Genomic DNA, 26866 nt, shown 5'->3' with positions numbered 1-26866 from the left:
AATTTTTTTAAATGTTTATTTACTTTTGAGAGACAGAGAGACAGAGCACGAGCAAGGGAGGGGCAGAAAGAGAGGGAAACAGAATCTGAAGGAGGCTCCAGGCTGTGAGCTGTCAGCACAGAGCCAGGTGCAGGGCTCCCAGAAACATTGAGATCATGACCTGAGCCAAAGTCGGATGCTCAACCAACTAAGCCACCCAGGTGCCCCTTAGGTGATTTTGATAAGACTAATTCTGTCCCCAACTTTTTCTTCCTACACCTCCTGGGAAACAGTGTTTGAGCAAGTGGTTGTCTAATGCAATCAGTTTTTTCCAGGATAGTTTCCCCCATAGCCATCATGGACAAAGATCCTCTTTTTGATGGGGATGTCAGACTGTAGATTCTGCATCAGGGCTTCTAGCAGCAATTCCTTCCTTCTAACAGAAGGAATCAACAAGATAAATATTAGGTAGAATTGGGGGAAAGAGGACAAAGAACTAGTGACATTGTTTAAGCTTTGTATTCAGTTCCGACTAAACCTGAGTCTAATTTCCTTTTAAGGTAAATAAGCTTCCATATTAGATTAAATTAATTTGAGTTGAATTATTCTTTCTTGTATGAACAAGCCATAACTGGAATGATTATTTAAAAAAAACTATCTGCTGCTTCCATTTTTGCTAATAGAATTATTTAAATTCTCATAGAGTATGAGACCTGTATTTCCAACTTTTAGGTAATTGACATACATTTTATTATACTAATATTATGACATATTTTGAAAGTCAAAAAACTTAACATATTTTCTAAAAGAGGATGGTTCACTCTTGGGAAGGCCAGAAAGAACACTATATTGCAACACTTGAAGAGAGTATTTTAAAACAAAAACTGAGAAAATACTAATAATGTAATACTGCCAGAAATAGCAGCAACAGTATAATCAACTGCAGAATCTTTTCTAGAAATTCCATACGTACCTTTTCATTTAGAAAATATTGTATAAAGCAATCTTTCAATCTTTTATGTCCCTGTGAAGGGAAAAGGGTGCTAATAATGGATTGTTAAGTTTCACAATATATTCCAGCTGAAAACTTAAAACAATTTTCTTAGGCAGTGATGTGGCTGCTCTTTACTCCAAAAATTTAAGATAGATATCATCTATCTATCTACATTATTATCTTTCTATATAGTTTTTTTTAAATGTTAAAGGAACACTGTTAGACATGGGCTATGAAGGAAAGCTTCTGGTGGCATTTATTTTATTATTTATTTCTAAGTTCATAAACCTTAAGAGGTTTTAATGACATGGTAGAACTTTGAATATTGAAGACTTAAGTGAATTAGGAACTTAGTATTTTAATATTCTTTTCTGATCTATTTTTCTGTCATTCTATTCAGAGTTAATTAGAAAAAGCTTAAAAGTGGTAATGAACAAAAGTTTTATTTTTATTAGAAATGCTGAAGAGTTAGAGTATAGTGAAGACATCTTAAATTGGGAAGTCGGGGATCAGTGGATCTACTTCCTAGTCACTTTTTTCAAATTAAATATATTAATTGGATTGTGATCTGGTGTGAAATATTTTACTTTATTTCTAGGTTTAATCACAATGCCGAGAAAAATTTCAAAAATATGTATATCTTTGATAAACATTCAAATTTTCATTATACCTTGGATAAAATATTTTAACACATCAAAAATTTGAAAGCATTCACAAGTCATGTAGTCATTTCTTTTTTTTTAACGTTTAATAAACTATGGATAAACAATGCTTTTAAAGTTATGTTAATTCATTATGTTCAGATATGTTCTAAAGTTTCAAAAGTATTCACTAGAAAAAAATTGTCCTTTTTAGATATAACCCAATCAAGAATCAGAAGTCTTCAAAAACACTGCAGTGACTACAGTAGGGATGAATTGGATATTTGTTTGTTCTTTCATATTAAGCATTCATTTATTCTTTTTAAGGTAACAGCACTTCAGTTTCCTCTTGGGGGATGGTATCTTTCTTCTCTCTCACATGGCATCTTTTCTCAGCACTGATGCTTCACACATCATAGGGTCTATCCATACTGCCTTGACCCCAAAACACAGATGCCCGCACTAGAGTTCGGACTTGCTGCAGAACATACGTTTTGTTTGTTTGTTTTTGTTTTTTGAGGGTTTTTTTGTTTGTTTGTTTTAATTTGATTTTGCTTTGGTTTACTCTGGGTCCCACTCAAAGCTGGCAGTCTTTTGTGTCGCATAGTAGATGGCCTCATACATTGCCCCGAGGTATGGCTATGTTTGCTACAGAACCTGAATAAGTTCACCAGGCATTACACTTCCTTGTTCATGGGAGGAAGTCCACACTGTAATGATTTCTCTTTTACTTTGGATGATATGTCCTGGCCTTGGATCCATAAAAATTTTTAGATATTATAGGCCCCTGAATTTTCTTCAGATTTATATCCTATCCCCTGAATTGTCATATGTCTTACCAAAGTCTTCACTGTGATAGTCACCTCTTGATTATCCCGCCTGATCAACATTTGATCATTGATGAATGAATCGATGTGATGTTTTGTGGGATGTTCAGATAGCCTAGAGCTTTTAGATCTGGTTTTAGTGGAAAGAGCAGTAGTATTAACATAACCCTGAGGCAAAACGGCGAATGAATTCATTTGCCTCTTCCACATGTATTCAAACTGTTACTGATCTTTTTTTCAGATTAAAATAGGAAAAAAAAAAACTCTTTCCAAATCAATGGTCACACACCATGTACCCGAGGCCATATCAATCTGTTCTAACAATGATACCATATCCAACACAGCAGCTGTAATTGAAGCTATGACTTGTTGAAATAGGCATTAGTCCATAGTCATCCTCTTGGATCCATTCCATTTCTGCATGGTCCAGAATGGTCCAGACAGAAATATAATGAGTCTATCATCCTTGTAGCCTCTAGATCCTTAAAGGTAGCACTACTTTTTGGCATCTCCTCCAGATATATTAGTGTTTTTGATGTAGTCTTTTGGCCAGAGAGGAGAAACAGTTTCATAAGCTTCCACTTGGTTTTTCCTACTATGGTAGCACTTACCTTAAAAATGTGCTAAACTCAAAATAACAAAATATGGACAACTCACATAAAAAGAAAGATATCATTATAAATAAATAAATAATTATATCCTGAAGCTTACAGAATTTAATGGGAAAATCAGTGGTAAGTGCTGCAATTATTTATTTCTAATGATATCTTCCTTTTTACTGGATTTGTATAGGATATATATATATATATATATATTTGTATATATTGAATATATATAGTATAAAGCTAAATATATATAAAATCTCCTTGGCAGAACCTGAACTAGATACTGAGCCCATTATAACACTTGCTATGACACCAAGTTTACACAAACAATACTGAGTACTTATTCATGTAATTTCCAATCCTACATTTAGGCATATAGGTGTACGTTCTATGTATATTTTTCAAAAATATTTATCTTAAGAGTGTATACTTATGCATGTGGTTTTTTTCTCTTATTTGATAATTTTAGAATACTTGGTATAAATTCATGAAGCCTAGAGGCATTCAATGAATAGTTTTGGATAGTATGCATGACTTGAGACAGTTTCAGAATGCCTGGTCTATGCTATCCACCCAAACACTTTAATTTATATGGCTTAACAATATTGCAAGCCTGATTTCATTTTAATGCTGCATTAGCTGAGTGAGCATGATTTATTGTGACAGAGTGTAAATTCAACTATTGAGTCTTTAACAATAAATAACGAACAGAGTTTGTGATAGGGAACAATAAAACATTATGTTGGTAGAGACAGAATTGAAATGATGACAAAATATACCAATCTACTATCAGACAACATAATTAAAGTTTAGCTGTGGGGTGCCTGAATTCTATTATTTTAAGGTGATGTGGGTGTGTGAGGGTGTAAGCTGGAAACAATGATTCTCTACTGGACAACAGTGATTTGGTTTCTTATTAATAAAGAGTGGCTATATGAATTTTGTTTAAAAGCGTCAGTCATATGTATTGAGCTTTACCACTAAACGGAAGAGTCATTTGGCAAAGAATCCAGTGACCTGAGAATGGAAGTCCTGGTGATGGACTGTAAACATTTTGAGGGGCCTGCTAGGAGACACACCTGGAAAACTGGTTTTTGTTTCACCTGAGCTTGCACCGTTCACTTGGGAATTCATTTGGGTTGTTTCATACCAGCTGTTTTGTAGCTAATGAACAGGTTGGCATGCAGCTAGAATTTGCAGAATAGGCCATTGTTGCCAAGGGACCTAGAGGGTGTAAAACTGCTATGACACTGGCAATGTTAATTCCAGCGGCATCTCCCACACCTATTCCTCCTTATAAAGAGGAAGATCTGGGAGATCTGGGAGGTAAAGTCCTGCCTGGGATCATGTACTGCCCTCAGCTTTACATAAGCATCCATTTGTTCTCCAGTAAAGAAATTTATATCCTATAAGCTTGTGGCAGCTTTTCACACCCTTCTGAGAGTTCAGGCATAATATTTAGTGACTATTAATTTTTAGTTTTTTCATAGATAAAATAAAGATAAGGACCTTCTCAAGAAAAAAATGAGATAATGGATGGGAAGCTTTGCTCATATTTCCTTGCACATGGTAGGAGTACAACATCTTTTGAATATTCAGTATCATTACTTCTTCTGAATAACAACTGTAACAATATAGGTATAGAAATAACCTCAGGGATGTCAGCTCAGTTTAAGAGAATCCACTTTACCAATGAAGTAGTGCCCCAGTCCCTGAATCTAGTAGTGTGAGCAGCTGAAACCACTGTTATAATACAAGATATCATGTTATGCACTATTGTTTGAACCAGTGTTGGACACCAGGTCTGAGCTGAGTTAATCAGATACTCTCTCCTAAGAATGTGAAATTGCCATGCAGTTAGGATAGATACTGGAACTGAGGGACTCATCAAGCTTAGAGGAGGAGCCTTTTTCTGTCTTATTTGCAAAAACTTGCAGAGGAAAATGATGTTCAAGATAGTAAGAATGAAGCAGATAGAGAAGCAGAAAAAATGGAATGGAAAAGGGTAACCGATCTGCCTTTAACTTTTTAATTCCTTTTTCTGATCTTCCCTTAGGGGCTGGATCCCTTTAAATTTTAGGATAAACCCGTGTCCATCCTATAAAAACTTATTGTTGCTTATGTTAACTGGAGTTATTCCTCAATATGTGCATTCAAAAGAAATTTCACCAAAGCAAAAAAATGAAACAATGTTTACCAGATAGTGTAATTTACCAGCATTAATATTAGAAATTTTTTCTATTTTATTTTATTACAATATAATATCAAGGGCTGATCAGTATGTTAAAGACTTAAATAAAACATTTAGGTAGCATTACCTAATTAACTGGTTATATTTTATATCTAAGAAAATAATAACCTTGAAAAGCAATTTTTCTGAAGAGAAAAAATGATTGTTTAATTCTGAGACCAAAATATTATTTACCTGAAATCAAATTTAAAAGTAAATTATAATTGTTTCAAAAATTTGTTAGCACTCTTGTTTAGATAAAAATCCAGCTTTTAATTTTCTCAACTCATGATCCCAGTGTTGTGAAACTGAGCCCCACCTCAGGCTCCACACTGAAAGTGGAGCCTGTTGGAGATTCTCTCCCTCTCTCTCCATCTCTCTCTCCTCTTTCTCTCACTTCCAACCTCTAGACTGTCCTTCATCCTTTCCCCCAACTCAAATTTAAAAAAAAAAGTAAAAAGGACCTCCTTAGTTATATTAATTTCAGAGCTGAATTATTTCTTCAACTTCTAATACACTTTTCAAATTGTATTTCATATTGTATCCGTTACCTTGGTATAATACTAAATATTTAAATAGTGCTTAACACGAATGAAAGAAAAAGGACCCAAAACTAAAAATAATGCAGTGAAATAAATAAGGCTTGGAAAAAATTACCAAAAATAATGCAGTGAAAGAAATATTGAATAAGGCTTCAAAAGAAAATTAAATTCAGTGTAGCAAAGAAAATCATGATTCTTTGTGAAAATACATGCAGAGGATGACATCCACTGAGTTAAACATCATGGTTCACATGCAGCAAGAGTGCAGACTCTTGCCTCTGTCATGGTAGGTTAGTATTCAAAGTGAAAATGCTATGAGGCCCAGTTGGAGATTAAATAATTCTCTGTTAAATAATCATAGATCTTGTTCAAGAGACTCAACCCATCTTAGAAGACTATGAAAAATAATGACAACCACTGAGACCACTGAAACTCTGTTCTAGAAAATAACAAAGCAAATCTCATAGGAAATTGCATATCTCATACAGAAAAGGATTCATGAAAAAATTACCTGACAATAATTAATACTTCATTATTGCTGGTATCATGTAGTAATTCAGGCCATACAACACTGCATTTTTAGAATTATTTAAGTTTCCTTTTCTCTAAGACATAAAAACTGACCCCACATTATTTGTGCACTATTTGATGTAAGTTGTTCTGAAATGTTTAATTCTTCTCTTTGCCTTCATAAACAGCATAGTAAGCAAGAGAATTTTGTCATAATTTAAAACCCTATCATTTATTTTGATTTTATAGTACTCTGTTTTTCAAGTTCCTAATCTCTTCTTTCTGGTATTACTGAGATATAATTGACATATAACATTATATAAGTTTAAGGTGTACCACAAAATGATTTCATATATGTAGATATTGCAAACTTATTACCAAAATAGCTTTAGTTAACATCCATCATCTCATTTAGTTATGGATTTTTTTTTTGCCTGTGATGATAATTTTGAAGGTCTACTACAGCTTTCAAATATGCTATTCAGCAATGTTAACTATAGTTAATGCTGTACATTATATCCTCAGAACTTATTTATCTTATAACTGGAAGTTTTTACCTTTTGACTACCTTAAACCAGTTATGTCATGCTCCACTTTCTGCCTCTCTGTTTCCATGAGTTGTGAGTTTTTTTGTGTTTTGTTGGTGTATTTTTAGATTCCACATATAAGTGTTATCCTAAAATATTTGTCTTTCTCTGACTTGTTTTGCTTACCCTCAAGGTCCATCTGTGTTGATGCAAACAGCATGATTTCCTTCTTTTTGTGGCTTAATAATACTCCATTATATACCACATTTTATACCACATTATATACCACATTTTCTTTATCCATTTATCTGTCTGTGGACATTTAGGTTGTTTTTATGCCTTGATCACTGTAAATCGTGCTCGAATGAACAACTCAAAAGCGAGAAGAACCCCAAATAATCTAACTAAAAATGGGTAGAGAGCCTAAATAGACATTTCTCCAAAGAAGATATTCAAATGGCCAACAGGTACTTGAGAAAGTACGCAACATCACTAATGTCAGGGAAATGCAAAGCAAAGCCACATTGAGATATCACCTCGCACTAGTTAGAATGGCTATCATTAAAAAGGTAAGAGATAACAATTGTCAAGTGGAGAAGAGTGAACCTATGCACATTTTTGGTGGGAATGTAACTGGTAACAGCCACTATGAAAAACAGTATGGAGATTCTGCAAAAACTTAAAAATAAAATTACTATATGATCCAGCAATTTCATTTCTAGGTATATATCATAATTTCTTTTTAAATATATTTCTGTTCTCCATTTCTGGATATTCAGCAATAACTAAAGAATTCTATTAAGAAGGGTGCCTGACTGGCTCAGTCAGTTAAGCAGCCAACTCTTGACTTCAGATCAAGTCATGATCGCACAGTTTGTGAGACTGAGCCCTGCATCAGGCTCCCTAAAGACGGTGCAAATCCTGCTTGGGATTCTCTCTCTCCCTCTCTCTCTGTCCCTCTTGCCCCTCTCAAAACTAAGAAATAATTATAAAAAAAAGAATATTAGGGGTGCCTGGGAGGCTCAGTTGGTTAAATATCCAATTCTTGGTTTCAGCTTGGGTCATGATCTCACAGTGGGGCTCTGCACTGAGAGTGAGAAGCTTGCTTGGGATTCTGTCTCCCTGTCTCTCTGCCTTTGTCCTGCTCACTTTCTATCTCACCCTCTGAAAAATAAATAAATAAGCATTTTAATAAATAAATAACTAAAGTTATTTTATCAATAAATGAGATTGTAATTTACACATGCCTCTATTATATTGCCAACAATTACATAAATTTAAATATTTCCATTTTAATTCAGTTATTTGAGCAATGCATTTCCTTATGTAATATAGTTAAAACAAAAACAGTACTTTAAACTGTAATTATGTAAAACTGTATGTTCTTCCATTCATATTAATTTATCATAAAGAGTATTTGAACAAATTTAATGGAGAAACATCCTTACCTTTATGTTTTCCTTTTCTCCTTTTCTCTCTTCGTGTCTGCTCTCCTTTCCTGTCTTTCTTCAATGTATACTAGTAAATCTTCAATAAACTGGTCAAAACCCCTTTCTTGGCTTTCCTAGGATAAAACAAAATCTATATAAAATATATGTCAGGTCTTGGTGACAGTGGGAGTCTGGTAAAGTAAAAGTTCAGGGAGAAATGAGATGATTACAAATGATTTTACTGGGGCGCCTGGGTGCTTCAGTTGGTTAAGAGTTTGACTCTTGATTTCAGCTCAAGTTGTGATCTCGTGGTCATGGGATCCAGCCCCTCCCCTGCTCATGCCCTCTCTCTCAAAATAGATAAATAAACATTTTTTTTAAAAAAATAATGATTTTACTAATTTCTGTGAGATTTGGAATCATGTTAGGTGCTCCAAATGTATTTTCAAAGATGCTTCTTTAGCTTTAAGATTAGAAAATGTAAAGTTCAAGTTTCTCAGAAGCTTTCATTCTCAACCAAAGAGCTTTCAATATCACTCAGAACAGAAGATAAACATATGTTACCCGCAATACAGAATTGAACTGAAAATTTGTCATGCCTGTCTAATCACAAGCCTTCTTGATCAAATATTGTGGTATTTTTGTCAATGCCCTTCTTGAGTTATTTCTGCAAATAATTAAAAATAAAAAGTAAGAAATAATAAAACCAGTTATCTAATGATGATGGTGATAATGATGCCTATACTGACATTTAGTATGCTAGTATGGAGGAGGAACTTGGAGGTGGTGTGGTAACAGTAATATATGTGTTTGTGTAGGATGACTGACCATTAGTAACCAGAAGCCCAATCAAAGCAGATTAGCACAGAATATCTGAGTAAGAAATGAGTGTTTAGTTGGCATAAACTCATGAACTATTAGAAGTGGAAGGAAAAGTAATCATCCATCCTAGCCATTACATTTTGTTTATACTGCTGGATCTTTTACCGTAACAAAAAAAGAGATACATATGCAATATAGAAATAAGGAAAATGAATAGAGGAAAAAATTACATGTAAGAATATCATCTAAAATTATCTAGATTTTTCTTTCCCTATGTATATATGAATGTTCTTTAAAAAGGGCCAAAATGTGTATATTTATATCTGCATTTGTCTTACAAGTATATAGTTGTGTATATATTATTCTAAAATCTGATATTTAAATTTTTGTTGTGCACACATCCTTATAATGGACATTTTTATTACTCAGCATTCATTTCAGTTGTAAGGGTACACTTGCCCTAATAAAAATGTTCACAGCCAATGATGATTACTGAATAAAGAGGCCTATACAATTTACTATATGAAGTTAATAGGTCCTTTTATACTGAAACCAGAAAATAACAATGTATACAATACTAATAAATTATTGGTGAAACTCCCTTAATGATATAACAAAATTGATAATACTGCAAAAATCATGCTAGGATTTATCTCAGAAAGTCAAAGAGAATTCAATGTTTAAAAGCCCATCCCTGTGAGTCACTATATTAACACATGAAGCAGAATTCCAAGTAATCTTTTAATTGAAGAAAAAGAAATTTCTGATAGTATTACCACATGTATATTAATGCATTTAGTAAACTAGAATTGTGGCAATTTCCTAAGACTGAGAAGGCATTTAAAAGATTAGAGGCATTCTCATTAAACGCAGGTCTAAATTCGGTCAGTTCCATACTGCTAGAATCCATCATTATTCTGGATGCCCTACGTTATGTAATAACAAAACAAACAAAAATAAGTCTGTTAATATGTCAGATATTTGGCAATAAAATTAAAGAAAATCAATGGAGACATTACTAGAACAAATCAATTGTTTCAGCAACAGTGCTACATTCAAGATCAACTTAAAAATCTATAGTATTAAAAAATCAATAGCATTACTTTATATCAATAATAACCAACTAGAATTTGTGGTAGGAAAATAAAACCCTTTATGAAAGAAAGCAATATGATTTGGGGCACCTGGATGGCTCAGTTGGTTAAGTGTCTGACATTGGCTCAGGTCATGATCTCACTGCTCTGAGTTCAAGCACCACGTCAGGCTCTATGCTGGCAGCTCAGAGCCTGGAGCCTGCTTCAGATTCTGTGTCTCCCTCTCTGCCCCTCCCCTACTTGTGTGCACGTTCACATGCTCACTCTCTCTCTCTGTCAAATATAAAATAAAACATCAAAAAAAATTTTTTTAAAGCAATATGATTTAAGAATTCTCAGGAATTATGTTAATCTATAGTCTGTGAAACGTTTATAGAGAAAATTACATATCTGAAGTACATAAAAAAAGGCCTGAATAAGTGGAAAGATAGACCATTTTCCTGGATAAAAGACATACTGTTATTATTTTTTAATGTCATTATTTTTAAAATTTTTTTATTAATTGACTTTGAGAGAGGGGTGGGGGAGAGGCAGAGAGAGGAGGGAGAAAGAATCCTAAACAGTCTCTGCACTGTCAGGGTGGAGCCTGATGCGGGGCTCCATCTCACAAACCATGAGATCATGACCTGAAACCAAGAGTAAGAGGCTTAACTGACAGAGCCACCCAGATGTCCCAAGGCATACCATTTTAAAATGACAATCATCTCTTACTTTCTTCAAAATTCTGTGTACACCCAATGATAATCCCAACAGAGTACTTGGTGAACAGAGTAAATTTATATGGAAGAGTAAAACTGTAGGTTTAGGTTTTTCTTTAGTAAAATAAGAACTAATAGGGGAATTCACCCTACATATGGAAAAGTATTGATAAAATCATAGAAATTAAAATAATGTTTTATTCAATAGACCATTTAAAGAGAATTACGAGTCATGCAACATACTTATTTGCATATATTGACATTTGACATGTTATAGAGGTGACATCATAAACATCAGAGAAAGCAAACATTACCTAATAAAGATGGAAAAGTTGACTTTCCATTTAGAAGTAAGAGGCCATACATCCTAGGGGCTTGTGGGTGGGTGGCTCAGTCAGTTAAACATCTGACTTTGGCTCTGGTCATGATCTCACAGTTCTTGGGTTCCAGCCCCGCGTCGGGCTCTGTGCTGACAGCTCAGAGCCTGGGACCTGCTTCTGATTCTGTGTTTCCCTCTCTCTCTGCCCCTCCCCTGCTCGCACTCTGTCTCTCAAAAATAAACATTAAAAAATAAAGAGACCATACATTCTAGATGGATAAAATATTTAAAATACTTATTTAAAACAACTCGATGAAAAAATACAAAAGTACTTTTATAGCTTTGTATTAAGGAAGGCTTTTTTAATTTTACATATCAATATATGCACTCATACAAGTATATTTGATAAAACAGATAGAATATAGGTCATTATTTTAAAGATAAAAACCTAGTCCTCTCTTATGGACTGCAAATTCATGTATAAGTCCCTCTTCTGTGCTTCTGCTCAAAACTCTCCAATTTTCCCATTTCTTACACAGTAAAAGCCAGAATACAGTGACCTTTTGGCCCTTTGTTATATGGCTCCCTGGTACCTCCCTGACTTCATCTCCTACTAGTGCCCCCCCATTCCAGGCACACTGGCATCCACATCAGACACATTCTTATCTCAATGTTGTTGTATCTCATGTCTTCTCTCTCCTCCTTCTCTCTCACTGCCTTTGCCCCCTTATCCGTAGGACTAATTTTTCCCTTATCTCTTTCAGATATTTGACTTTCATGACATTTGTCCTTCATCAATTGCCTTTCTTAGCAACTTGATTTAAAGTCTCTCTCATCCCTCTTCCTTCTTGTGTTTTGTGTGTGAATAATGCTGCAATGAACATGGGTATGAAGACATCTCTTCAAGATACTGATTTCAATCCCTTTTGATATATTTCCAGTAATGGGATTGTTAGATTATATTTATGGTAGTTCTATTTTTAATTTTTTGTGCTATACTGTTTTCTGTAATGGCTATACCATTTTAGATTCCCACCAACAGTGTACAAGGGTTCCCTTTTCTCTGGATCCTTGCCAACGTTTGTTATCTCTTGCCTTTTTGCTAATAGCCATTCTACTAACAGGGCAGGAGAGGGAGTGGTGGTTAAGTTGACATAGGTTAAAGAGTACGAATTATCAGTTATAATAGGTACAAGTTCTGGGGATCACAATGCTCCCATGGCATGTTGACTATAGTTAATAATGCTGTGTTGTATACTTAAAAGTTGCTGACAGTAGCTTTTAAATATTCTCACCACGCACACAAAAGAGTTAACATGTTAACTATGTGAGGCGATGGATGATTAGTTTATCTTCATAATCATTCTACAACGTGTATGTATATCAAATCATGATGCTGTACACCTAAATATATACAATTATATTGGTCAATAATCCTTCAGTCAAATTTTAAAATAAAAAATCCTCCTAACTCTCCCTATCACTTGCTGTATTATCTCTTAAACAATTATTACAATTTGACATTTTATGTATTATATTTTTTGTTTTTATTTTTTCCATCAAAACCTCCCCTGGCTTGCAGATAGAATATAATCAGTTCTACGACAGCACGTTTTATATGTTGTTTATTTCCATGTCTCCAGCATCAGACATGGAGTCTGGCAGGGCCTCAATACATTTTTTAAATGAAGAAACACACAGGTTTCATTGGTGAAATCTGGAGAGAAATGGTCAGGATGTAAAGATTCAATGGAACTTTTTCTATAAATTGATTTTTTTTTAAGGAATATATATGTATTTAAAGGATTCAACAGTCCTTTGGTAAGCAAAATCAAAGTTTGCATACAGGATGAGAAATAACTCAAGTTAAAGTCAACGTAGATTGTTTAAGACTTAGACATTTGTCTTTATATACATAACATGTTATAGCATAAAAGCACACCCAACTTCATTCTCTTAAGTTACAAGCTAAATATATATATAGTCATTGAGTGGTGTCATCTCTGGAAGTCTGTATACTGGGTGTGAGCATGGACTCAACGCTTCCTCAGGTGTCTCTCAAAGGCTCTTCTCCCTCTTCAGTATTTCTCTCTATTCCCATTTCCTTTCTTCTTACACAGAACTGACATTCTTAAATTCAATATCCAATTTTTTCCACTTACATCTTCTTTGAAACGTTTTTGTACAAGACCATAGATGTGTACTTTATAACAAGCAGAAGCCAGAAGATGTAGACATCACACAATTTAATTCAATGGTTACTAAAAAAAAAAGTAGAAAACAATAGAAGTTCAGTTGCCAACTTAGAGGATCTTGTGTATCAGTAAGTGTTCTAGTTATTTCCATAGTATGACATTTATTTCTTACTCAGGAAAACAGATTCATTTCTAAACATTTATTTTTCTTTGGTGTAAAGAGAAGATACATTTTTTTGACAAAATTGTCCTAGGGGAATAAAACAAATCCTTTTACAAATTAGAGCACCAGTCTTTCCTAAATGTCAGCATGTGATAATTCAGATATAGTAGCAGTCTTTTAAATTTCCTAAAAGCTTTGTTATGATGGTGGTTTGGGGTGTTTGGCAGATGGTCCATCTGAGTTAGTTCTGTTATCGGCGTTATTTTCATCTTCTGCATCATCTTCATCATCACCTTCTCATGGCTCACCGTCCTCGGCCTCTTCTGGAGCCGCCGCCCGGGTCTTGCGCTTCCTGCTCTACCAGGGGGGTGGAAGAGCTCTGCCACCAGCTCCCTCATCTGGGCCACGCCAGACAAGAGGGTCTCATAGGGATCGGTGTCGGCTGGCACCTCACAGGGCACTGCCGCTGCTGCTGTTGCCCATCCAGCCCGACATACTCGGCCAACAACTCCATGGCGACGGCTGAGCTTCAACAGCCTAAATTGATTCTTATTACCATTAAAAAAAAAAAAAAGCAGGCAAAGTGAACATGGGAAATTGTAATTAGTGGTTGATTTTCTATAGTAAGAATATAATCTTCTTGTATTTTGCTATAGTAAAATGTATTAAAATAAAAAATGAGAATAACTCAAAAAATGAGATAAGAATCATTACTTTTACCAAGGATATGCACACACTTGAGATTCTTAATCCAATTGTTAGATTTTTGAAAATGGAAATAACCCAGTGTTTAGTGTTAAAGTTAACACTTTAAAAAGACCATATGTTGTCTGTTTGATGAGATTTCATACAACGATTAAGAAGCATATTCTGCCATTAAGAATATCTAATGAAATGGGAAATGTTCAAGACAAAATTTTAAGTGAAAAATGTAGGTTATGAAATGGTGTACACAGCAAGATCTTAAATTTGTTACAAGTGTGTTAGTGTGTGTATATATAGGTATATTACATGATCAGTAAAGAAAAAATATACATCATTCTAATAGGCTTTCTAAGAAGTGAGATTACAAGAGATAATTTTATGCTTTTTCATGCTTCTAAAATTCTGATACAAAATGTTATAATCAGAAAAAAAATCTCTTAGAGATAAAATTTACTTTGTTGTACTTGAATTTGGTCTCTTAATAGAGCCACATAATATTTAGGAATATTTTGGCTTTGTTCCAGAGATTAGCTTTACAATGATACATTTATGTCATTACTTTTAATCCTCCATTTTCTTTTAAAATTTTTTAATGTTTTATTTATTTTTGAGAGAGAGAGAGAAAGACAGACAGCGTTAGCAGAGAAGGGTCAGAGAGAGAGGAGAGGGTCAGAGAGAGAGGGGGAGATACAGAATCCAAAGACAGGCTCCAGGCTCTGAGCTAGCTGTCAGCACAGAGCCTAATGCAGGGCTCAAACCAACTGCGAGATCATGACCTGAGCAGAAGCCGGACGCTCAACCGACTGAGCCACCCAGGCGCCCCTTTTCATTTCTTTATAAAGGTCTGGTCTTTCCTACTGTGGACAATGATATTATTTGCTTGTGTCTTTTTCCTACATTTCTTTATTTATTATTCTCTATTAACATCCAATTTTAGTTAGTATTATTAACTTTGTTGATTTTTAACTTTTACATTGTTATATTTTAATACCTCATTTTCTATGCAAACTAACTCACTGAATGCCATGAATGTTTTGACCATCAAACTATAGATATGATGATCATTGTGTAATCACTATAACAGTTACCTGGCTCTGTGCTGATGTTCCAAAGCCTGTGGGACAAGAGCTTCTCAGACTTCTCATATTTGTGACTGTGAGAGTCGAGACCTCTAAAATTCCAGACAAACTTTATTATTATTATTATTATTATTATTATTGCTGCATTCTCAATGCTTTACATTAAAAATTAATGTTTTGGGGTACCTGGGTGGTTCAGTTGGTTAAGTGTCTGACTGTCGATTTCGGCTCAGGTCATGATCTCTTGTAGTTCAAATGAAAGGACATTATTAGATAAAAGTCTCCTTAAGGACGTGTGAAAAGGTTTAATGGATCAAGCAAGGGATGGAGACAGCAGCCACAGACTAGCAACAGAGGAAAGCCTTTATCACCCTAAAGAAAGTTTTTATCACTCCAAAGTCTGGAGCAGAAAGGGAAGAAAATAGTGTTACTGGGTCCCAGAGAGACCTAGTGCCAAGGAGGAGCCATTCATTCGGAACTGTGGTTGTGGACAAGGCAGAAAAACTAGCACCATGGAGGAGGACAAAAGTGTCCTCCATCTCTCTAGTTCCCATCACTGAGATCATGCCTCTTATTGACTGAGTCCAATCAATATGCAGCTGGGAAGAGAGCCTACAAGATTCAGTCAACAGGGCTCAGCCTCTCAGGCCACTAACCAGGGCAGAAAATGGCAGGGCAAGTATCTGCCTGTGTATGAGATTGGCGAATGGAAAATAACTTGCATTGGCTACCCATTTGCTGCTCAGTAAATGCAGCAATGTTCACTCTGTCTGATGCTGGCATTTCATGCAGACCCATCTTTAAACCAGACCTATGATGTGTTTTTCCTCTTCTGTTTTCTGGGCATAAGGAGTTCTCCATGAAGCCATAGGTATTGGTTGATGGTGAGTTAGGAAAGCAGCAGGAATGGTCAGTAGAAACAGATTCTCTCTCCTCTTGCCCTGCAATTTCTTGCTAATACCTTCTATTAGCCAAACCCTACAAGAATACAGAGGGCTAGGGAGCCCAGATGATGAAGTCTACAGGCATCAGCTGGACAGACAACAATGGAGCTTTGCAGTGACCGTGGGAGACAAGCCTAAATAACTATCACAATTTGAATCTATCTATAACTATCACAATTGAAATGGGGTCTTATATGGACTCAAGTCTTGAAACTCCAGTACAAAATTAGAGATGTCATATTTTAAATGGGTAATATTTGAATAATTGTGTTCTTCAGTATGTAGTGTGCAAAAGTTTTCCATTTATTCAAAGATAACCGGCATGTCTAAGGAAGGGTATGAATTTGAGAGTAAGAGGAGTGGAGAAAGAGCGGTGACCTCACCTTTTTCAATTAAATGTTGCCAAAGATCCTTAGAAAATCATAAATAAGTACCATGTTAAAGTTTCCAGAGCCCTCTAAGCTGGATGACTGATTCAGTAAGTTTCTCAAAGAACGATGAACTTTCCTCTCTTGATGTTCTCACGGGAAATGATACATCCCTCCACCATTTTGTTAACTACCTGGTCAAAAATACTTAGAGCTTTTGGATCTCCATACCTTCTAGAAGTAATTTTTAGGGCACCATAGCTTTTGCTGATGACAGATTATTTTCTGTAATTCTCACAGTGTTAAATAAACTTACTTTTTATGCAGAAGAGTCTGAACAAATAAAACTCTGCACTCTGTCCTTTTGTGACCATTTATCTTGCTTTACACTCTCTAGAAAAATCCCTTATGTCATAAACTCTTCCTTTTGAACATAGTGTTTTCAGAACATGCTCCAGAGATACTTCATTTAAATCAACTTGTCTTGATCTCATATCTATAGTGTGTCATTTTTGTTTTGCACAAATTAAATCTCTCATGCTATAGCTTATGAAATTCTGAGATGGTCATATTTATCTTATAAAACTCAAAACAATTTGAAGCAACTATTACTTTGTTCACTATAGCCTTGACTTCAGAGGAAAAGTCAGTTTCTTAAAAGAAGGAACTACATTTTATCTAATATTGCACATTGGAAAAATAAATAACTTCTTTTTATTCAGTACATTCTTTGGTATTGACACAACATCTAGTCCATTTATTTTATTACTCTTTAGTTTAAACTTTTTATTGTGAAAAAAAAATATATATATTGAATGAAGAAGTAAAATACAGTAATTCATTATAAAGACAACAACCCTCTATAAATACTGACCTAGACAAAAAAAAATAAATAAATAACATTGCAGCAGTGTAACAGTCTCTTTTTTGCTACCTTATTATTATAACTACCATCCCTCATAAAAGTAACAATGCTCTTAAGGAGGACACTTGTTGGGATGAGCACTAGGTGTTACATATAGAGGATGAATCACTGGAATCTACTCCTGAAACCATTGTTGCACTGTATGCTAACTAACTTGGATGTAAATTTAAAAATTAATTAATTAATTAAAAAAATAACCATGTTCATGTAATTTACAGTAATCATCTGCACACTTCCCTGCATAATTTTGTTACAGAATCTGGTATGGATCATCCAGCAGAAGAACCAAACAACTCTTGGAGATCTTGGAAGGCAGACCACCAGTGGGCTCAGAGGAAATCATTCTCCAGAGGTCTGAGCCCCCAGCTAAGAGTAAGCATAAGGAACAATTTATAGTCTGTTACTTCTGCATTCCTCATTAGTAGTATGTTGGCATGGGAGGCAAGCAGGGTGGGAAGAAGAACCTGGGGAATCTTTGATCAGGGACAGGAATCTCCCTATCAGTCCTGTCAGCCATCTTATAACAGATTTTTCCCTATCAGTTTTACCGCTTAAGTAACCATTCTTAGTTAAATTTAATTTTATGTTTTCTTTTTGTAAAGATACTATTGTAAGGGGTCCTTAGTTTAACATATTTTTTAAATGTTTTATTTATTTTTTCTATTTTTAATTTTTTCTCATGTTTATTTTTTGAGAGAAAGAGACAGAATGTGAGTGGGGAGGGGCCGAGAGAGAGGGAGACACAGAATCCAATGCAGATTCCAGGCTATGAGTTGTCAGCACAGAGCCTGACACAAGTCTCGAACTCATGAACTGTGAGATCATGACCTGAGCCAAAGTCAGATGTTTAACTGACTGAGCCACCCAGGAGCCCCTATATTTTTGAGGTATATCTATGTTACTGCATGCAGCTCTGTTTACCCATTCTCACTGTTGTATAGTTTTCTTTGTAAAATGTATAGTAATGTTTTTCCATATGACTCTTGATTTGAAATTCATATTAGCTATAGTTTCGGAATTATATTTATATGTTGTTAAGATGATTCTTTTACACGTCTCCAGGCATGGGAGTTGCAAATTTAAGCACTGAACCCTCCAAACCTAATTTTATAGATTAAGATAATAATTACTTAGGTAATTATGTAGCAATATTAGGCTTATATTTTTGATCACTGAACTTTGCTATGTTTTAAAAGGAAACATTTTTTCATCCAAAATATATTGTTGTTCAGCCATTTTTGCCTTCTCTATATTCCATATCTGTCAAATTTTCCCATTTTTTTACTCCTCTGTAAGGAGAATATTTTGTTTGTTTATTTTCCCTTTGATTATATCTTGAAGAGTTATTGTAGTCATTGATAATATAGTTGATAATATATATCAAAACAATATTTATATTTTGAAGCAAATTAAATCGTTTTTATTTTCTTTAGATTCAAGTAGATGCCCTTAATTTCCAGCTCTGAGAAAGAGCCACATAAACATCCCATAATGCACGAGTGATATACATAATGTCAAAGGAGAGAACATTACTTTCTTTGTTTTTTTTTTATTTTTTTATGTCTTTATTTTATTTTGAGAGAGAGAGAGGCAGAGAACAAGTGGAGGAGGGGCAGAGAGAGACGGAAACACAGAATTTGAAGCAGGCTCCAGGCTCTGAGCAGTCAGCACAGAGCACAACGCGGGGCTTGAACCCACGGACTGTGAGATCATGACCTGAGCCGAAGCCTGCCGCCCAACTGACTGAATCACCCAGGTGCGCCAAGAACATTACTTTCTGACCTTCACACAAATTCTCTTCCACCCTGTTGCTGGAGGGCTGAGAGCCCTTTAAACTTAGTGACCTACTTAGCATGCCTGTAAATGCCATTCTTATTCATGGCAACATTTAATGCTTTCCTGGATTTTGCTAAACTATTTACCACAATGATATATTGCAGAATTGAATTCCACAGTTTGATTGTGTGCTGCATAAAGAATTGCATTGTTCATCAGTCTAAAGTGGAATGCGATTCATTCTCATTGAGAGTCCGCTAGTTTCTGTGGTATGAGAATGGGAGGAGAAAACACCTTATGTTTTCACTAAAACATTCATTACTTTTATAGCTGTTTTTCCTTTTCATCGTTTACTTCTCTCCATTACTAAGTAAATCACACTATCATGCCTTCCAGACATAATTTTTTATATTTATTTTGGGCTTTTTACCCAGCATTCACATTTGGCCTGATTTTAATCTGTCACATTTTACATAATCTTCATTATAAATTGACTACTGAGTGAAAATGATGCTCCAAAGAAATCTACAAGCACTGCAAGGAAAAGGCATCAACATTATACAGTTAGGAATAAATCAGAATTGAAAACTCAGAATTTTTAAGTTCTGATCATATGATTGCACCATGTTGTCTATTGTTTTCTTATATCTGCTAGAAAATTAGAAATGCTTTTCTCTACTAGTTAAATTACATTCAAAAATTTGATCTTACTTAAACTAATATTTATTTATAATCAACACTGAAACAAATTCTTAGATATATTTATTTTTGACATATACAAAAATCAACGCAAATGTATCCATGGCAACTCTAAATCTAAATAGCCTTATACTGAGTGTCCTTTGCAAAGACATTCACAGTAAACACTTCTACTCCTGAAAATGTTTCAAGAATACTCTTATAATCCCAACAGGAAAGAAATACAATTATTTTAGCTATCCAGAAAAATTGTTTGCAACAATGCTATTCTTTATGTGCTGATTGTAGGACCAATGGTTTATGTAAACCCTAAAGTACTTCCTATATATAATGTAACAGTTTTTTTAAAGAATTGAAAATAAGAGACAAAACACTATTGAATAGTACCCACAGTTTTAATGATACTCAAAAGAACAAGATGGCAATAAGATTTTTGTGAAAATTAACTTGATTAATTTTTGCACATAACTTTTGATGATATTGAGAGTTATTACTTTGTCTATAGGTCTTTCTTGTGGGATTCTTTTCATATATTATTTCAGTCATGTTTGCCTTAATCTTACTTATCATAGATGATTCTAACATTGTTAAAACTAGAAGACTGCTAGGTGAACTTTTCATAATAAAGATATTGCCTTTCACCCATTAAAAAATGTAACTGCTTAAACAAATGTGTGTATATTAATAATCATATCAAGATCTGTAACTCCTCTAGACTACAATGATATAGTAATTTAACAAGAGTTGCTTTGTTTCTCTACAAGCCTGTCAGATCTAGGTTTTAATTATCTTCTCACCACCTCTAGGCCTTTTCATATTCAGACAGTATGTAAATTAATGTAGTCTCTCATTTTGAAAGAGTTAAGGGATAAGAATATCTCTAGAATATTTCTCTCTTATCTCTATTAACCACATATCTGTTCTCCTGTGGAGTGTAATTCAAAAAGAAAATACAGAAACTTAATTTTGGAGAGTAAGAGCAGTAGAAAAATGATCCTTGGTCTTAACAAAATAAATACTAAGAATCTTTAGGATCATCAGAGTATAACTGAAGGAAAATTAGTTCAAAACATTTCTTTACAGATTTCTAAAACAAAACAAAATTCTGTGTTCATGAAAATAGATTTCTTTGCTCAACAAACATTTTTTAATCACCTTCTTATATATTGGGTACTATTGTAAACTTGGAGTTATAATATTGAACTAAAAAGATGAAACCCCTGTCTTTGTCTAACTACATCTTGCATGTTAAGGAGAGAGACAGAAGTAAATAATTAAACATATGACAGGTACTATATCAGGTAGTGGTTAGTATTATAAAGAAAAAGAACTGGGGTAATGGGAGGGAATGAATAAGTAAGAAAATCTAGGGATATAAAAAAATCCTTCTCTTACATGGAAGTTGAGTAGCAATCAGTAGCAAGAGAGTAAAACGTGGATATCTGTGGAAACAACACTAGAGATGGTCAAAGCTGATTCCAAGGTTTAGAATCTGATCAATTTAAATGATGGAATTATCATCAACTGGGGTGAAGAAGACTGGAGGAGAAGAGCATCAACAAAAATCAGGAGTTGAAAGTTGGGCATGTTACTTTTGAAGTACCTGTTAGATATGCAAAGGAAAATAACATGTAGACAGTTTGATATTAGACTAGAGTTCTAGTGAGAAGCCTATATTGGATTATACATTTGGTACTTATCAACATAGAGATGGTATTTGAAGCCACGTGGTTTGACATGATAATAAGAGACTGGAAAAAGATGGACAAGATCTGAAGACTAAGCCCTGGAACTTTCTAGTTATTGGGAGTAAAGTAGAGGGGAAAAATATAGCAATAAAGAATGAGAAACAGCACTCATGTGATCGAAAACAAAACAAAGAAAAAGCATTGTACTGGAAACCAATTGAAGAAAAGATTTAAACTAAGAATGAATGAACAGTTGTGTCAGATCCTGTTAACTGGTCAAGTACAGTAAGACTGTGTATTGACCATAGGAATTCACAAAATGGAGGCCATGACATTCACTAAAGTTGTTTTGATGTACTTGTTTGGGTAAAAGCTTGATTAGAGTGGGTTCAAGAGAGGACAATAGGTAATGATTGGCGACACTGTGTAAATAGCTTTTATGAATATTTTAAAAGAAAGAGGGGCAAATAAATAGAAAACTATACAAGGATATGATGTTGAAATTTACTTTGGAGCAGGGAATACTACAGCCTCTTCATGTTCTGAGAAATACACATGAGAGAGGGAATCTCAAGAAAGAGAAAAATAGAGTTGTGTCTTTGAGTAGGCAAGAGAGAATAGGATCCAATTCACAAGTGCAAGGGTTAGCCTTGGATAGCATTAGTCACCATTCTTTGATAGCAACAGAAGAGAAAGGAAAAGATATAAATCCAGACAAAAATAAATTTGTAGATATAGTGGTAAGAGTAGAATCTTTTATCAGTTATATTTTATATTGTCAACAAATAAGAAAGGTCATGAGCTGAAAGTAAATAATGAGAAGAAAATATTCACACTTTGTGAGGAGAGAAGTTATGAAATAGTTACCTAAGAAGGGAAGGGAACAAATGCATTAGGGAACTATGCTATAATTCCATTAGGACACATGCATTTACAATGAGATCCTTTTAGCACCTTTATGTATTTTTCCATTCAAGTTTACTTGCTTAGGGGCAGATATGAAATAGGCAGAGAAATATATTTAGCTATGGTTGGGGTTTTATCAGACAAATAAAATGAACAGAGAAGAGACAAGGAAATTGAGTGTATATGAGGGCAGCTTGGTTGGGTAAGGTTGAAAGTGATGACTGAGGGATTGAGAGATATGGAAAACATGAAAAGTAGTTGATTGGTGGTCCCATGCATCTGATATTAGAGGTTCGTTTACAAGATGGAAGGAACTGGAAAGAAAGGAGGTAGTGGTTGATGAGGTTTTTGGGGTGACAATGGGGTTCATGGAGTCTGAAGCTGATGACCAAGAAAATTCTTGAAGAGGGCTTTGGTGCAAACAGGTTGTTTTATTAAAGCACAGGGACAGGACTTGTGGGCACGAAGAGCTGCCCAGGGATCATGAGGAGAGACTGGTTATATACTATGGAGTTCGGGGAGGTAAAGCTGGGGAAATTAAAAAAAAATTTTTTTTAATGTTTTTTTTTTTTTGAGAGACAGAGAGAGAGACACACACACAAAGCACGAGTGGGGTTGGGGCAGAGAGACACAGAATCCGAAGCAGGCTCCAGGCTCTGAGCTGTCAGCACAGAGCCTGAAGTGGGGCCTGAACCCACAGACTGTGAGATCATGACCTGAGCTGAAGTCTGACACTTAACCACTTAACCACTTTAACCTACTAAGCCACCCAGGCGCCCAAGTTGGGGGAAGTTTACAGTGAGATTTTCATTTGCTAAGTAAGACTCCCGGGATAGTGGAGGCCTAGCTATTGTCAGGCTAAGGTTGTTTTTCCCTCTAGCAAAGCATTAGTATTAAGACAGTAGGGGATTCCTGGAGAATCCTTCTACTCTACCTGCCTCAAGTCTTTGTCAGTGGGGTACAGGTTATAAGGAAATGTAGTTCTTTCCGCCACTTCCTTCTGCCTTGGTTTCCCACATCACTATGGAGAGATGGTGCTGGGGCTCCAAGAAACGGAGTCTGGATTTCTGGAGATTAGGCTATTGATATCATTGCCTTTTTCTTATAATTTACTAAGATATTTCTAAACAGATGGAGACTCAGGGCCTGCAGAACTATGATCTCTATCAGTTAACCCTTTGTTTTTCCCCTTTCCTTTGTGTTTGGGCAGCCTGGAGTGGCCAGGAATATCACATACCTCACCTAGGGGGGTTGAGAGGGGGTGAAGGTGGGTTGTGGCTGGTCAGTTTGCCTTATGCTCCCTCATCAGTAGTCAGAATGGATGCTTGGAGATGAGATTATGAGGTGAGTACAGATATGCTGTATCAGAGAGAAAACACAGGCAGACTGACTTTGGATCTTAATACTTGATCCGGGAGACAGTTGAGTCATGCTTCAGCATCGGATTCATTGGTACAGACACCTCTCATTCCAGGCCTCACAAGACTCCATAAAACAGTGCAAATCCTCCCTGCTTTTAGTCCTGCCTTGGTTGTCATTTTCTCAGGAAAACTGGGGTTAGGGGGAACTGTTAGACTGAGTGAATTATCATTGTATTTTGTCCTTTCTGCTAACAACTTGACCAATAGTTCAATACCCGAACTCAGCATTTGCCCTGAGGTAGCATCCTTGGCTCATTGTTATTTGAAGGGCTCTTCTCTAGAAATCAACTCATTTAGGTAGGCTTCAAGGCCTTCATTACTCTTTGATATGGGCTTTGTTGTATCTGGATTTATCTTGATATACTATGGAAAAGAAAATACTCTGCATTATTTTACATTCTATGTACAGGGGAATTCATCATTGGCATTTTTTTTACTTCTGGATGCACGCATGCCCCACTATAATCAGAATCTGTTGGGATGAGTTTAATTGATGACTGACGAAACCTAGGATATGTTTTACTTATACTTCTAAATAATCATATCACTTTTCTTTCCTGAAACTCCATAGTGTTCAGCATATTTTTGACACAATATTTTGGCAATAATCATCAGATTTCTAGAGTTTTCATCATTCATATTTTTCATATGAATGCATTCATGTTGGTTAATGCTTCTGTAATGTGGCATCCACAGCTGAAAAATTTCTAGAACCATCTGATCATATTTAATCCCTTTACCTGGTCACTCCAATTTATGATGTCTAACTTTAATTAAGTTTAAATTGCAATGAGAGATTTTGGTTTGGTTTCATATTGAGCTTCTAGTCAAATAAAACACTTGGGTCAAATCCATGCAGAAAAGAAAGCAGTTTAATCTAGCCATCCCCATTTCTGTTCTGGGGTGATAAGTTGACCAAAAGGTCAAGATTTTATCTGTATTGCAATTTACTTTGTTACAAACCATAATTATAGCCCATGGTGTCCTATTAATTATTAAGAATTTTTATCAAATATATTAAGTATTGATACTTTTTTAATTGTAGACTTCTTAAGCGTATTTTATGTGCTTTGAGCCTTCATGCTTTCTACATCATTTATCTCTACACCGTTAGCACAAATAAACAAAGAAGATATTTTAAAATTCTATCTTTGTTCATCATGGTTGTACATCTTATAAAAGTATGAGTGATTAGAAAGTTTATAGGTCTAATCTGGTCCTTAAAAACTGAAGACTAATAGGGCAGCTGGGTGGCTCAGTCAGCTAAGCGTCCTGACTTTGGCTCAGGTCATGATCTCACAGTTCGTGGGTTCAAGCCCAGCATTTGGCTCTGTGCAGACAGCTCAGAGCCTGGAGCCTGTTTCTGATTCTATGTCTTCTTCTCTGTCTCTGCCCCTCCCCCACTCACACTCTCTCACTCTATCAAAAAAAAACCCATTAAAATATTTTAAATAAATATTTGAAGACTATTAATATCCCTTCATAAAACATTGTACAAACAAGCACAATCATTAAGTATGTGTGTTCTACACTCAGACCAGGGCCTAAGTGGGCATAACTGCTTGCCATATTCTCATGGTCCTAGAAGTTGTCAGTTGTAGATAATAAAAAATACATAGGCTAGCTTATCATTAGAATATTGTATGGCATATCATGTTAATCATAATTGTGAGTTTAGGGTGATTTGTATCTGACTTTGAAACAGCCTAAATATTTAAATTAAAAATGCCTGCTCCTGATACTAATGTGAGAAACAAAGGCAAAAAGAAATGTGGAGAAAATTAAATTTTCTTATAGCCTGCAGCCCATTGAAAAATAGTTGAGGCAGGCAGAGTAGGACTGCCTACTAGGACTCCAGGAACTCCCAACCCTCTTAATGTTAATTCTTTGCTGGGGGCTGGGGGGAACCCTTAGCTTGACAATAGCTAGGACTTCAGGATCCTGTGAGTCTTCTTTAGCATATGAAAGTCCTTTAAGAAACTTCCCTTTGTCTTTACCTCCCCCAGGGACATGGAGGAGGGCACTTGTTGGGATGAGCACTGGGTGTTATATGGAAACCAGCTTGACAATAAACTATATTAACAAACAAAAACAAAAACAAAAAAAACACAAACTGTATAATCAGTCACACCTCACAAACCCCAGTGCAGCTTTTTCGAGCCCAACTGGTCCTATCCCCATGCTATAATAAAACTACCTTTGTGCATGGAAGATGTCTCAAGAATTCTTTCTGGACTACCAACTCTGAACCCCAACATTTCCGCATCAATACCATATTACAACTTCGGATTAATCAAGTGACCAAATAGAAGTACAAATTAAATTACAGGTTCGGTGAACAAAGCAAGATAAATTTGACTATTTGGAAATTATTATCAATTGTTAACACTAACTAGTAATTAAACTTCCTCATATTCTTTACAAGGAAATTTTTATTTATCTCAAAAAGTTCCAAGATACATTTCAAAAATTTCTACTAAGAAAGACTTTAGTTGGTTTAGAAACTTAAAATTAAACTGTATCTAATCCAAGAATATGCTCAGTAGTTAGCCATTAATATACGTGTATATGTGTGTATATATAGTATGTGTTTATAAACATATGTATATATATTCTTACTATTCTTTCAATACTCTACATAAGTTAAAGAATATATTGAAATTTAAAATAAGTGATGAAATGACTGATATAATTAGCTATGTCTTATATATATATGAATTCTCTTTTCTTGAGATTGTGTAACAAATTAAACATGGAAATAAAGGCAAATTTTGAAGTT

General features: G+C 35.0%; 1 pseudogene; it reads right to left on the bottom strand.

The window, feature by feature from the left end:
* Positions 1-13774: 13774 nt before the first annotated feature.
* Positions 13775-14090, bottom strand: LOC115283569 (annotated as a pseudogene).
* Between the last annotated feature and the right edge of the window lie 12776 nt (positions 14091-26866).

Source organism: Suricata suricatta, chromosome X, assembly GCF_006229205.1.
Source record: "Suricata suricatta isolate VVHF042 chromosome X, meerkat_22Aug2017_6uvM2_HiC, whole genome shotgun sequence".
Lineage (NCBI taxonomy): Eukaryota > Metazoa > Chordata > Mammalia > Carnivora > Herpestidae > Suricata > Suricata suricatta.
This window is presented reverse-complemented; position numbering and strand designations above follow the sequence as displayed.